This window comes from Palaemon carinicauda, chromosome 41 (assembly GCF_036898095.1).
Source record: "Palaemon carinicauda isolate YSFRI2023 chromosome 41, ASM3689809v2, whole genome shotgun sequence".
Lineage (NCBI taxonomy): Eukaryota > Metazoa > Arthropoda > Malacostraca > Decapoda > Palaemonidae > Palaemon > Palaemon carinicauda.
This window is the reverse complement of record NC_090765.1, coordinates 29,040,012-29,054,891: the sequence shown is the minus strand read 5'-3', so window position 1 is coordinate 29,054,891 and position 14,880 is coordinate 29,040,012. Positions and strand designations below refer to the sequence as shown.

The window sequence follows — 14,880 nt, the reverse complement described above, 5'->3', positions numbered from 1 at the left end:
GGGGTTCCTTTCGAGGAGAAGAGTTAGCTGGAGTGGAGCTGAGTGTGGGGTTACGAGGAGGATAGAGGGAGGATCAAGGTTGAATGGGGGGCGATCGGAGGGGCACGCAAGTCTAAAGGGAGGTGCCGTTGCAAAGGCAACACCTGCATCAACGAACTCTAGGGAGGTATTTTTTTTTTTTAAGATCAGTCGACCAATCAAAGCCCTTCATTATTCCAGTTTCCTGCTAAGCTCCTCCTAAGTTCAATCTCACAGCCAATTGGCTCTCAAGGTGCTCTCTACTGATTCCCCTCCTCTTCCTTCCTTCCCCCTTCTCCTCCCCATTCTCATATCCAATCCTCCTCCCTCTTTATCTGCTTTTAGCTTTCCTATGTCTTCCTTGTTCTTTTTCCATCATTGGTTCAGGCGGTGGGGTACGTTGCATTTCTCGGAAGGGAACAGCACCTTGATGGTTAAGTGAAAATCTTATTTATTTTTGCCTCTCTGGAGCTGTGCTGTTTCCCCCCCCCCCCCTCTCTCTCTCTCTCTCTCTCTCTCTCTCTCTCTCTCTCTCTCTCTCTCTCTCTCTCTCTCTCTCTCTCTCTCTCTTGATTAAATATATTTCGAATGAAGTTGAAATGAAAATTTTTGTCAACGAATGCTTTTCATTCCCTTCAAATAATTGTAGCACTTTGTATCGTCGTAATTATTTTGAAGTAAGGTTGGTTAGTTTCTTCTTCCAAGTCTGTCAGTTTGTTTGTCCGTCTGGCTCAAGATTGATATAGATTTCAAGCCATTCAGCCCACGTTGTCAATTAGGCTTTAGACCTGTGAGGGAAAGAAACAAGGAAATATATAAACTAGAAGAGAGGTAATAACAATCACAATAAAATATTTTAAGATCATTAACATTAAATTATATCTTTCATATAAACTATAAAAACTTCATAAAAACAAGAAGAGAAACAACATAGAAATAGTGTGCCCGAGTGTACCCTCAAGTAAGAGAATTCTAACCAAAGACAGTGGAAGACCATAATACAGAGGTTATGGCACTACCCAAGACTAGAGATCAATGGTTCGATTTTGGAGTGTCCTTCTCCTAGATCTGCTTACCATAGCTAAAGAGTCTCTTCTACCCTTACTCGGAGGAAATTAGCCACTGAACAATTGCAGTAGTTAACCCCTTGAGTGAAGAAGAATTGTTTGGCAATCTGAGTGTTGTCAGGCGTATGAGGGCAGAGGAGAATGTGAAAAGAATAGGCCAGACTACTCGGTGTATGTGTAGGCAAAGAAAATAAGCCGTAACCAGAGAGAAGGATCCAATGTAGTACTGTCTGTCTAGTCTAAAGATTCAATAACTCTCTAGCGGTAGTATCTCAACGTGTGTCTGGTGCCCTGACCAACCTACTACCTTACTGTAATATTGTTTTAGTACTTATAACTTTGCATAGGAATTTGGGCGGCATGAAGATCAGTATCATAGAATTGTGTAAATCTTACACCACTTAAGGATTTGACATCAATCAGGAATTTGACATAATTGAGCTATAAGGATTTTGACATCAATCAGGAATTTGACATAATTGAGCTATAAGGATTTTGACATCAATCAGGAATTTGACATAATTGAGCTATCTTGGCATTACCTAAATCTTTGGAGAGCATTGTACAAGAATTGTGCTGAAGTCAAAGTGTCATTGTGAATGTTTCTAATGGTCTTCATATACATACAATATTGCCATATTTGATGTTCCTCTCAGTAATTATAATTTTATATTTGAGTAGATATGGCACTGTTTTTGTCTTTATTTTTTTTCTTAGAGTAATTATGGTTCATTATTAAATAGATAAAACAATTATAGGATGACTTGATAGGGTGTTTCCTCTTAAAGATAGGAATTTGTGTGATAAAATATTTGTTTTAAATTAAACTAGAATTTTCATTGTCCTTTTAAAAAAATGCTTTATTATTTATTTAATTAATAATTAAAACCACTTTTATATAAGTTATTTTCTTCATAAATATACAAAACAAGTAAACAAAGTATATATTAATAAGGAAATGTAGTATCAGCTAATATACGATGACGGCTGTTATGCAAATGATCCTATCAGACAAGTGAATAGCATAGCATCGGCTAAGTGACCTCGCGGTTGGACTTTATTATCTGATTGTAGAACAAAGTATACCATTAGAGGATTTGATAAGAGGATATGTTAATCTTTGCATTATCTGATTGTAGAACAAAGTATACCATTAGAGGATTTGATAAGAGGATATGTTAATCTTTGCATTATCTGATTGTAGAACAAAGTATACCATTAGAGGATTTGATAAGAGGATATGTTAATCTTTGCATTATCTGATTGTAGAACAAAGTATACCATTAGAAGATTTGATAAGAGGATATGTTAATCTTTGCATTATCTGATTGTAGAACAAAGTATACCATTAGAGGATTTGATAAGAGGATATGTTAATCTTTGCATTATCTGATTGTAGAACAAAGTATACCATCAGAGGATTTGATAAGAGGATATGTTAATCTTTGCATTATCTGATTGTAGAACAAAGTATACCATCAGAGGATTTGATAAGAGGATATGTTAATCTTTGCATTATCTGATTGTAGAACAAAGTATACCATTAGAGGATTTGATAAGAGGATATGTTAATCTTTGCCAACTGGATCATACGAGCCATTTGTGGTCGTTCATTTACTATGCTCAATTTTTTTTAATGAGGCGCATTTGCATGGACTTCTAGCGGTGCCCTTTTAGCTCGGAAAAGTTTCCTGATATCTGATTGGTTAGAATATTCTTGTACAACCAATCAGGAAACTTTTCCGAGCTAAAAGGGCACCCCTGCGAGTTGGTGCAAATCTATCAGACTAAAAAGAATTGACTATAGTTTCTACAGTTTCATATAATGTAAGTGGCTAAGGAACAAATAACAAATGTGGGTTAATTACTCTGTTCACCCAACAGTTATTGATCTTATACCCAACAGTTATTGATCTTATACCCTTTTTTATTGTCTTTAAAGATTTTCATGAGCATTGCTAGTACCAAAGGACCTTGAAAATTCAAGTTTTTGCATGCCATCCTTGAAATTCTCCTCTTGTCATGGAACTTTGATTTTTTGCAGAACATTCTGCATAATGCTAGATGCTTGTGATTTGTTGCAGCTCGAGCATCTTTATGCGTCCTGTGTTTTCCACTTGGGTGAAAACCATTTCATATTTTATAAAGATAGGGAAAAATTTAAATTGCTTTGTAAGCTAAAGGTTAATAGAAAATTATCATTATGAAACGTACTGTATTCACAAGGAATTCATATCCGTCTGGCATGTGAATAAATGTGTATTTTTATGGTTGATAATGATCAAGGTCATGAAACTTCACAGAATTAATATAATCTGATTGGTACTTGAGCTAAAATGGTATTTAAAGTTATATATCAACATTAGTAAAGCCTATTTGAAATGGTGAGTAGATTAACAGGATGTGTCACCTATATATATATATATATATATATATATATATATATATATATATATATATATATATATATATATTTATATATATATACATACATACATACATACATACACACGTACGTATACTTAGCTTTTGTAGAGAAGTATGAGTATTTAACTACACCCTAGGCATCTCAAGTAGCTGTTGGTTTAATGAATTGATAATTAAACTGGTTATTTACTGTATTATATACTAGCGCGCAAGTCAAGTCACTGCAGTGCTATATTCAAGTCCATAATATCCATGTATTACTGGGTGTCATGGTTGGGATTTTGGTGATAAGGGACATTCGGTAACTAACATTTTGGGAACATGCTCTTGTAGCTTATGGTTGGGATTTTGGTGATAAGGGACATTTGGTAACTAACATTTTGGGAACATGCTCGTGTAGCTTATGGTTGGGATTTTGGTGATAGGGGACATTTGGTAACTAACATTTAGGGAACATGCTCTTGTAGCTTATGGTTGGAATTTTGGTGATAAGGGACCATTGGTAACTAACATTTTGGGAACATGCTCTTGTAGCTTATGGTTGGGATTTTGGTGATAGGGGACATTTGGTAACTAACATTTTGGGAACATGCTCTTGTAGCTTAAATCTTGAAAGTTTTGTTATATATTGTTATAAGGTACAATGTTATAAATGAAGGGGGGAGGGAATATCTCCATTACAATTTTTGGTTGGGATTTTGGTGATAAGGGACATTTGGTAACTAACATTTTGGGAACATGCTCTTGTAGCTTATGGTTGGGATTTTGGTGATAGGGGACATTTGGTAACTAACATTTTGGGAACATGCTCTTGTAGCTTATGGTTGGGATTTTGGTGATAAGGGACATTTGGTAACTAACATTTTGGGAACATGCTCTTGTAGCTTAAATCTTGAAAGTTTTGTTATATATTGTTATAAGGTAGAATGTTATAAATGAAGGGGGGGGGGGGATATCTCCATTACAATTTTGTTTTTTTGTTTTTTCTTACATGATATTTTCGAAAATTGATAATTTTCCTTAAGAGCAATTTGTGAGGTAGATTGAGGCTTCGAAAAAAAATATTGCTAACTCTTATACTAGTTAATGTAATTTAGTCGATTTGATCTCAATTTAGCCTTTTTATTAACAGTTTTATATTTATATACAGCTTGTGAAAATTAATTGTTGTTTACATTAAGAAATTAGCATGACGTCAACCTTAATGTGCACCTTAAATTATTATAATTTTCATGCATTTACACAAATTTTTTCCCAGAATTTCAAAGATGATTTTAAACTAAAATTAATCGAGATATTTCAACAAATATTACAAAATTGGCTAGTTTATTTTTTGCACAAAATGTTTTCATGTGTGTTAGAACGGTCCTTGATTTCATAGTAGCGCTATAACTTCAAATGGTGTTACTCGTACCGTGATATCAAGTTCGAATTTGTTTTCAATAATTTTCTTAATATCAAAAGATATAACCTTCCGGAAACATCATCAGCTCTAATAATTACTAACTGTGAAGATACCAGTTGGGAGGTTGGGCTGTGGCACCCTAGCAGTACCAGCTGAACTCGGCTGAGTCCCTGGTTAGGCTGGAGGAACGTAGAGAGTAGAGGTCCCCATTTTTGTTTTGTTTCTTGTTGATGTCGGCTACCCCCCAAAATTGAGGGAAGTGCCTTTGGTATATGGATGGGTGAAGATACCATAAATTAAGAATGATAAATTATATATTGCTGATAATGCTGCAAATTTACAACCCATAAATTAAGAATGATAAATTATATATTGCTGATAATGCAGCAAATTTACAACCCATAAATTAAGAATGATAAATTATATATTGCTGATAATGCAGCAAATTTACAACCCATAAATTAAGAATGATAAATTATATATTGCTGATAATGCAGCAAATTTACAACCCATAAATTAAGAATGATAAATTATATATTGCTGATAATGCTGCAAATTTACAACCCTGGTCTATCTGGTGGAGTTGTATTTAAGGACGAGATGAATGTGCTATATTTGTGTTTGCTTATCATTGTGATCTGAATTCCTATTCTGCTTGACATTTGATATATGGCATTTGAGGGCGAACATCATGTACCAGCTTAAGGATGTGTCCACACTGGCAGCAGTTGGGAAGATTAATATTTTTTTTCAGGAAGGAATTTTCTCAATAATTGGAGTATAAAATCTCTGAAGCATTTAGCATCAACACCTCCATTTTTATAATAAGAGTAAGCCCTAAGAACACCACGTACCTTTCTGGTCCATATTATGTCTATGGTAAAGGATTGGAAGACAAATAAATGTGATTAGAGGGGATTTCCTGTCGTTTGTGATTTCCTCTTTTAGAAGACAATTAGTCATCTGTTTCGGAGTTAGACCCTTTCCATCTATTTATGACTTATGTCTTTTATAAATTTATTCATTCTACTTTGCTTCATCAGAAGATAAAAGGTTCAATTAAGATGATTGAAACACTGAATAGTGCATAATGAATTAGAATACTCCTGCTGGATAATTTTATAGGAAGTTAGCGTTTTATGAACTACTGTGTAATTTTGAATCAAACTTCTCTTAAAATACTTATTTCTTTTCTCGTTTCCAGGTAATGAGTTGGCAGAGACTCGAGCACCAAATCTCGTGAGTTGAAATGATCCTTTTCATTGTTATGGTTCTTTTACTTGTTGTATTGTGATTTTCAGTGGGCACGTTGAATTATATACTAGAACGCTAACGTCACTTTTGAGTAGTTAACAATGAATATTAAAGTTAATTCTCTCTCTCTCTCTCTCTCTCTCTCTCTCTCTCTCTCTCTCTCTCTCTCTCTCTCTCGTTTGATTCCCACATTTTAATAGTTAATCAATCAGTAATAAAGTTTTCCATTTATTAAAAGGAAATATACAGAAAGTGTTAGCGCATTTTCATTTCCACCTTTCATTCAAAATTTGTACATTAACCCCCATATCTCTCTCTCTCTCTCTCTCTCTCTCTCTCTCTCTCTCTCTCTCTCTCTCTCTCTCTCTCTCTCTCATTAAGAAGGTAATCGATACTAATCTACACACACACACACACACACACACACACACACACACACACACACACACACACACTTTTCGGGATACCACTTTCCAAAATCATTTCCCTGACAAGGAACCTCAATTAACTGGAATTTTCCCATTTAGATAATACCCTCACAAGTTAACCAATACTTGAAGGGTATCAGCATCTGATTGGCAAAGGTAACTAAGTTTCTCAAATATCCCTTTTAATTTAACTAGTAAAAGGTTGTCGCTTATGCTAAGTAATTCATTTTTTAGGATATCAGCTATGCAGTTATTAATTAACTAGTGTACGCGACCCTTAAAAATTACGGCTACAAATTTATATATGTACGTACATACACACACCACTTTCACCAGGGTATGACTACTACCTTTCCCAACTACCCGAGAGACAGAGAGGAGCGTGACCGAAATATATATATATATATATATATATATATATATATATATATATATATATATATATATATATATATATATATATATATATATATATATTATATACATATATATATGTGTATATATATGTGTGCGTGTATACAATGTATATATATATATATATATATATATATATATATATATATATATATATATATATATATATATATATATATATATACATATATATATATATATATAAACACTCTCTTTGTTATATAGTGGAGGTACTGATTTGAAAGGCATATAATAATGTCCATATTAAGAAATTAGATGTGGTGAATAAAATTTTTTGGGTGGATCTCAGACAGATGTAGGATCCAATATTATGCAGATTTAGTCTCGACCCTGTTGACCCCAATGTTTAAACTTCCGTTTTGTACATTTTTCTTCGTAGTTTTCTCTGAGCAGGAACTCGGAAGTAACTTGCTGTTTGGTTGGATTTTTCTCCCGCTTTTCAATTTTAATAATTCGTCGACTTGTTTATTATGTGCTGGTAATGATTCACTCAAAGTCCTCGTAATTCAAGATCTTTATTGGAGTGATTCGATTTTTTTGTCATTATTTATAATATTGGTATTTTGGTTTTTATCTCTCTTAAAATTCTTCAAGTGGCTTTTGCGTTTTTTATCCTCTTTTATACATATAAATTTATTATGTATATATTGCATATAATTTATCTTTATAAGGGACAGTAGTATCTGAAATGAATGTTACTACGTGTTGTATCCTTTCTAATGTGAATGAATTATTGGAAATGTCACAGAAAGTCAAACATTAATTTTGTCTCTCGGAATCCATTCCCATAAACGGATAACGAATCAATGTCAAACATCATTATCCATCCTAATAAGGCAGCCTAGAAAACCCTACGGATCCTACACTCCACATTTTCATATCGGCCTAACCATCTGGCTTTGAAAAATAAAAATGGTGCCGGGAAATGTCATTTCCTTTGGTTCCGAATATCCATAGCTTTCCAAGCGAAAGGAATCTGAGGAAGTGCTCCATTATTTCCACGATGATATCTCTTTAGCTCTTATGTTTGATCCGGCTATCTTAGAAAAAAGTCATACGTTATACTGATATTGATACTGTGGAATGACCTTGTACGTCGTGGCATTTGGTACAAGATTTTATAAGAAATGGTGATGTTTTATGTTGAATTCTATTTTGCAAAAGCTTAAGGTAAAAGTATTTTACTGATAACATGGTAATATGCGTTGTTAATCAATGAGGTGCAGTAATTCAACGGTAACAGAGTTTTTTTAAGAATTAATTATTTTGATATAGTCCTGTAAAATATACTATTTATCCCTTTATTCAAGATATGCTTACTTACATGGTTTTGCTGTGAATCAAATACCAGTCCTATCTACATCTCATGAGATGGTGTACTTAATTGTTGCATATCAAGAAGACCGACTCTTTTGTACCTCAAACACTATGTATTGCATTCCAGTATCGAAACCCGTTAAGTTCTGATTCTCATTACCAAATTATATATTTTATATGGTATCCATTTCAATTCTCGTTACAGTGCCACTCACTTCATTTGCAATGTTACTAGGGCTGCTTTAATTTATGACCTTTGGAATAGTAGTCCCCCAAAATTATGATTTATCCCGCGAACTTCATGTAAGGATTGTCAGGTCTTAAAGGGATGACGTCGCACGGGAAAGTGTATTCGGATTTATGAAAGCCTGGAATGAAGTCAGAAGTAAAGGGGGTTCTTTAGGCTGCAATTATTAACAAGTTCTTGTATGCTATAAATGCAAGTAATCAAAGTGGTTATGTTAAATTTACACACACATATATATATATGTATATATATATATATATATATATATATATATATATATATATGTGTGTGTGTGTGTGTATACATATATATATATATATATATATATATATATATATATATATATATATATATATATATATATATATATATATACGTACATACATACATACATACATACACACGTACGTATACTTAGCTTTTGTAGAGAAGTATGAGTATTTAACTACACCCTAGGCATCTCAAGTAGCTGTTGGTTTAATGAATTGATAATTAAACTGGTTATTTACTATATTATATACCTATTCAGTTTTCGATTTTTCTCATAATATATATTATATAGCATGAGTTAACCTGCCCCTTTACTATGCTTATCTACCTCTACGCAAAAAGAATTGCCCATGGACAAAAACTATTTGCATTATATATATATATATATATATATATATATATATATATATATATATATATATATATATATATATATATATATACATATATATATATATATATATATATATATATATATATATATATATATATGTGTGTGTGTGTATATATATATATATATATATATATATATATATATATATATATATATATATATATATATTACAGCTTTCGGCTTTAGTCTCCTTAACATTGTGTGTCTGTTTATTTTGCTATTCAGTCAGTCCTGATTCTCTGTAATAAATTGGTGATTTCTGGTTTTCAACTATGATTGTTGCCTAATGATCGTATCTGACAAAGGTTTCACAACAGGAAAGACTGCTCAACGAAAAGGGAAAAGTCAGGAAACTCAAATTCTCTCTCTCTCTCTCTTTCTCTCTCTCTCTCTCTCTCTCTCTCTCTCTCTCTCTCTCGCTCTCTCTCTCTCTCTCTCTCTCTCTCTCTCTCCACATGTGGATTAGCACTTCCCTGAAGTAAGATTTCATCTTTTGAATAAGTAAAGAGCTTAAATATAATGTAGTCAGGTAACTTGAAAAAAGATAAACTCCCCGTTAAACTTGTTGCCCACGGGAGGGTCTTACATATACAAAAACAAAAAACAAAATACTTTTTTTATAAGTGTTTTATGTTTCAAAATTATCTTTCTTATTAAGCGGTACGCTTCTATGCATAGATTTTGTGAAATTAATCTTCTGATTTTTTTTATTATATTGACAACTAATTTAATTTAGTGTATAATCATTGCTGTTTTATTTATTTATTTTTTTTTTTTGTGGTATTCTCGTTATTTATTATTAGATAATATGTCCATCCTTCGCATAAATCTAGACTTTATGCTAATAATAAAGCAATCACGCAAATATAGAATAGAAATGTCTTGTTTTTCTGCGACTGTGATCATCCTCACTGAGCCACTAATAGTTTTTTAAAAGGCTTGAAATTGGAAAGATTAAAGAACCAGAAATAAAATAAATTGTGGTTTTGTACGGGCCATTGTGTCCGGAAGCCAATAGATCAAAAGTATGATTTTGCATCGTCCCCTGCTGAGTTTTGTATCGAATCCGTCGAACGAGTTAGATACAAAGGTGAGCTGAAGCTACTTCTGCTTTCGAAGAACTTCCTTTGAGTGATTTATGCGCATTTAGTTATTTACATTTTATATTTTATCGTTTTCTTCTTGAGTTCTGTTTTTTTTTTTTTTTTTTTTTTTTTTTTTTTTTTTTGGCTCTCAAAACTGAAATTAGAGCTTGTGCCAGCCACAAAATTTACAATTCTTTTTCTGTCTTACGACTATTTATGCTGTTTAGGATTACTGCTATTTCTTACAAATTATTTTTTCTCGTTTTTAACTAGTTTTTACATATAACCGTTCGATTATGCTAGAGCTTTCTATGCAAGTTCATGGAGTTTTGGCTTGACACTATTCTATCTAATTTCTCTTCTTGTTTTGTTAAAGTTTTTATGGTTTATATAGGAAATATTTATTTTAATGTTACTGTTCTTAAAATATTTTATTTTTCCTTGTTTCTTTTCTTCACTGGGCTGTTTCCCCCTGTTTGGGCTCCCGGGGCTTATAGCATCATGCTTTTCCAACTAGGGTTGTAGCTTAGCAAGTAATAATAATAATGATAATAATAATGTTATTATTATTATTATTATTATTATTATTATTGTAATTACTTATGAAAATCAGACTATATATCAGTTTAGTGAGATCGGTGTTACTGTATGGACATGAGTATGACAATGAAACAGTCTCCAATAGATTTAGTTGATTTGAGAACAAAACTCTCAGAAGGATAATGAGAGTTAAATGGCAGGACAGCATTAGAAATGAAACTATAAGAGATTACTCGAGTACCATATGTCGATGAGATCATGGTGAGGGATAGATGGAAATGGTTTGGGCGTGCTACTTGCACTCCCCAAGAGAGATTAGATCACCAAACGTTCAGCTGGGATCCACAAGGCACTAGAAGAGTTGGTAGACCAGGGCCTACATGGCTGAGGACTATGAAGCGCGAAGTAGATCATGAATTGAAAAGTGTTGAATTAAAAGCTCAAGATAGAGACGACTGGAGAAATCTAACCGAGTCCCTTTGCGTCTATAGGAGTAGTAGGAGATGATGATGATGATGATGATTATTATTGTAATGATTTTGTATGGCATCACGTTTATTGGTCGCCTTTTTGTGTAATTCCTGGAAGTTTTTACTATTTTCAGTAATATACAGGGAAACAGTTAAACTAAGCGTTTCATAACCTTATACATTTTCATAGATACTAATCATAAGGATTCTTTCAAGATTTCGTAACTTTTCAGCAATAATCTTTCCAAACTAATTTTTTTTTTGTGTGGGTGGGCTTAATTAGCCTCATATCGTACAAGTATCTTTAAATTTTAGTTCAAGCTTTAGAAGGAGTGCTTTGCCAATAAGTAAATAAAAGTCATATTTGACGTATCGATGTCTGACATCTCTCTCTCTCTCTCTCTCTCTCTCTCTCTCTCTCTCTCTCTCTCTCTCTCTCGTAGCTCAAGTATTGGCATGGCTAGCAGCCCCCGTTGCCGCTAACGAAATTTATTGTTTTGACCTAAGCAGTGAAATAAGTACCTGGATGTTGGATAACTGATCCGGGTTGCCTAAGGAGGAGTAATAGCGGTTGTGAATGAGCGGTATCCCGTTGAAATATATGTCGTTTTATAATGAAAAGAAACGTGTACCAACCGTGTGTCACACAATTGTACATAATTATTTTGTATATATTTTGCTTGTATCTGCGCTCTTCCCTCGCACTAAAAAGAACCTGAATGATCATGTCTCCGGTTTTGCTCTGTGACATTGTCTGTCTCTCGAACATGTTATGTCCTGTTGCCTTGAGGTTTTGTATATAAAGGAGAGTGTTCCTTAATAAACAACTCAGTTGATTGCATCCTGCCTTTGAGTTCACAACCCTCTCTCGGCCCGTCACAAACGGTAGCACCAGGAATTGGTAATCCTTACTCCACGGGGAAGTGAAGACATTCATCAGAGACCTCTGAAAAGTGTTCCTGTTGTTCTTATGGCCTACCTTCTAAGATCATTTCCACTGATAAAGTTATCGTTGGTTTTTACCTTTGATTTTCCATTGTTCCCTTCGTCTTTTTTGTAATCGTGTTCAGCAGAATGTAATCTTTCTTACCTTTGTTTATTTAATGTCTTCCGGTTTCTTGGGTCTTTTTTTGTTGTTCATAATCATTTTTTTCCATTGTTCCCTTCGTCTTTTTTGTAATCGTGTTCAGCAGAATGTAATCTTTCTTACCTTTGTTTATTTAATGTCTTCCGGTTTCTTGGGTCTTTTTTTCGTTGTTCATAATCATTTTTGTTCGGTGTTTTATACTAGTGTTTCCAGTGTTATTCCTAACTTTTTATTGTTGTTTTTTTCCTTATATAATATATGCACCTTTTGTTTAAAGAGTTTAGCTCAAGTTGTTTCCCTTGGAGTTCTCAGCAAATAATATATAAGAATTCGTTCCATGCTATCCCCAGACATCACACATACAAACATATCAGGGGAGTGATTCACATGGTAGGTCAGCAAAGGTACTATGGGTTTTCATTATTGCCTTATTGCCATAACTGCATGACAGCATATGCACACATACTAATATTTTATATATATATATATATATATATATATATATATATATATATATATATATATATATATATATATATGTGTGTGTGTGTACATATATATATATATATATATATATATATATATATATATATATATATATATATGTGTGTGTGTGTGTGTGTGTGTGTACATATATATATATATATATATATATATATATATATATATATATATATATATATATATATATATATATATATATATATATATGTGTGTGTGTGTGTGTGTGTGCGTGCGCGCGTGCGTACGTGTATTTAAGTATGCGAGTAATTGTTAACTGGAGAGGAGAGAGAGAGAGAGAGAGAGAGAGAGAGAGAGAGAGAGAGAGAGAGAGAGAGAGAGAGAGAGAAATAGCGAATAAAAGTCAATCTCATTTTATGTAGCTTTAGTGGAAAACTTGACAAGTCAGATATGTTTCATCCTCATTTAATGATGAATAAAATATGCGGCTAAAATATATCAATATATCTTCATTCGCCGTCTATTCTACTGTGCATAAATGTCTTTTTCAAGGTTACATCTCTTTCTACCTTCTACCTGCTGAGTCATCGGGTGTAGAGAGGACTTGGGCGCTGATCATAATGTATATGGACAGTCTCTACGGCAGGCAGGACAATGTCACTGCCCCTTGCCTCTGGCATTCATGAGCAGCCTTTAAACGTTTAATTGTGCTGATCAGTCTTTTAAAAGAAGTCCATTGCATTAAGTTAATACTAAGTTGCTTTGAAAGAATCGTTATGTACTGATGCTGGACCTTAACTCTTATCTGTTGGACATAACAAGGGTGAAAATTTATTTTTTGTCTTCTCACTTAAAACCATTTTCTTCCCATTAAGCATTTCTTTATCTGAGCTAGTCCCGTTGAAAACAAACGTATTGTATCAGCTATTCATACCACTTGAAAGAACAAATATGGTGTTTGACTTAGTAAGTGAATCCGTACATGATCGTTTACTGGTCAGGTCGTTTCACTAATGTTCATTGACAAAACCTTTCTGGTTAGCCTTGCTGTTAGCCTTGCTAAGTCACTTAGGGCCTGCGACACGCCAGGCCAAGCCTCTCCTTATTCTCCTTATTGTTAGTTGCCAAGGACACCAAATCTCCATCTGTGTTCTTTTAATGGATAGGTCAGGTCAGGCCAGGTCAAGGTGGGCGGACACGGGTGCTAGTAGATGAAGTATATTATAATATTCATCAAACTTCCCCCGGAATAAATTTGAAAACGGTCAAACAAATAGTTTTTTTTTTCTCTAAGCCAAGCTAACCTCTAATTCTTTTTAGTATTTCTGATTTAAAGCTTGAAGGTCACGCGTTAACGGCAGAGGCAAAGAACAGGTCATTATGGTGTTGTACAATGACCCAAAGACCAATCATATATTCTTATGATCAGCGCCTAACCCTTCTCCCCTCCCCTCTAGCTAAGACCAAATTGGGCTAGGTAGGGGATACCGTCAACTCAGTTGGGAGACCTATGGGCCCTTCCAAACACCCTATCTCCCCCTCACAGGGACAGTCAGGTGGTGTTTATCAGAGAAATCTATCGAACTGTAGGCGTGGCCAAAATTCGGGGCCCACAGATAGCTTCACTAAATATTAAATTATATATATATTCATAAAATGATATTTGAAGTTGGAAGTCGAAACGTAGATTGAATCCCCTATCAATGGAATTAGCGTCAAGGATGACAAAATAACCAAATAAAAATGTAGACCAAGGAAAAAAAGGATGAAATTATTGTAAAGAGGAATCATATAATCACGCCAGAATTGTTGAATAATTTTTTTTCTTAATTTTGAAATGCCATTTATATAAACACAAATGCACTGTTTAGAAATGAATTTTTTATTCGAAGTCTGGAAATCAAATCCAACAATTTTTTTTTTTTTTTTTTTTTTTTTTTTTTTTTTTTTTTTTTTTTTTTTTTTTTTTAATGA

At 33.4% G+C, this 14,880-nt stretch overlaps 1 pseudogene; it reads left to right on the top strand.

Annotated features, from left to right (window-relative positions):
• Positions 1-14,880, top strand: part of LOC137632486 (uncharacterized) — a 256,035-nt pseudogene that overhangs the window by 150,262 nt on the left and 90,893 nt on the right.